The sequence below is a fragment of the Adiantum capillus-veneris genome, chromosome 19, assembly GCF_014529385.1.
Source record: "Adiantum capillus-veneris isolate H3 chromosome 19, ASM1452938v2, whole genome shotgun sequence".
NCBI lineage: Eukaryota > Viridiplantae > Streptophyta > Polypodiopsida > Polypodiales > Pteridaceae > Adiantum > Adiantum capillus-veneris.
The window spans coordinates 91993885-91995042 of record NC_140949.1 but is presented as its reverse complement, the minus strand read 5'-3'; the positions used below and the strand labels follow the sequence as shown (position 1 = coordinate 91995042).

The window sequence follows — 1158 nt, the reverse complement described above, 5'->3', positions numbered from 1 at the left end:
AAAAAATATGGCCAGAATCTTCAGCCCGTCGGTTACAACTTTGATGAAGACAACTTTTCTTGGATCGGAGTGGAAGTATTTTTTAAAAATTCAACAAAATCATGTGCCTGGTTGTCCTCATAGAGAGGACACATGTCATTTCCACAATCAGGTAGACAATTGCATCTGCATGAATGACATCATGCTGCGTACACTCCTACGCGTTCCATGATGTGTGTTGCTTGTCAATTTTCAGCATATTTTTCCTTGACTGTACATTTTTCCTCATGCATAAAGTTTATGTCCTCCATAGAATCTTGTTTTACCTACTCCTGCTTTTCTACGGACTTACATTCCACTTGATACTCTGTTGCAAGTAATCCATGCATCTCCTGCTGCACTACGGCTGCATGCATGTCTCCAAAGTCCTACTTCTTTGAAACATCTTGCTCGTCTTGCTGTTGTATCATTTGTTGAGTGCTGATCTGAGTCTCCTGAGTCTTGGTTGGGACCGAATGTATGTTGATCAGAGTGCTACCCAATGAGAAATCAGCCACCCCCTCCATGCCGATCTGTGCATCCTCTTTTCTATCATCTGACTCGTTATCATCCCTATTTTCCTGCACTTTATCATGTATCTCAAGACTCGTCTCTAGTGTAGTGGCTGAGGGCAAAAGAGGCCGCTCGACAATTGCCCCATTCTTCTCACCTATGTCATCATCCAACTTTGTCCACGTGTCCGAGACATCATCCTCCAAGTCGCTAGTGTAGTACTCATCCACCTCTGCTGTAAGATCGTCCAACGTTTTGTGCTTTCTGTTTAGCATTGACCTCCACCTTCCTGCCTTGCCGTTCATGTATAACATTTTAAGAAAATCCTCCTCGTTCTCTTGAATCCCGTACTCAATCTCTTCCTATTTGCGAATGGGCTTCTTGCGTACGGTGGGTGACATCTTCGCATCCCTCAACCATCTCCTAAGCGCGGAGAGCTCCTCCTTCCAATCTTCCTTACAATCCAGTAATTCTTTGATCGCATAGTCTACACCCCTATGAAAGCATCACCAGACACGCCATGCTTGATTATAGCATTTCTCCGTATTCTTCAACATATTGCTTACAACATCTTCGTCACAATCCTCAAAGTCCAATTACTCCTGCATATCCTTAATGTATTGCCTT

The 1158-nt window shown here is 43.5% G+C and overlaps 1 pseudogene; it reads right to left on the bottom strand.

Moving 5' to 3' along the window:
• Positions 1-305: 305 nt before the first annotated feature.
• LOC147434464 (uncharacterized) lies at positions 306-932 on the bottom strand (annotated as a pseudogene).
• Positions 933-1158: the final 226 nt, after the last annotated feature.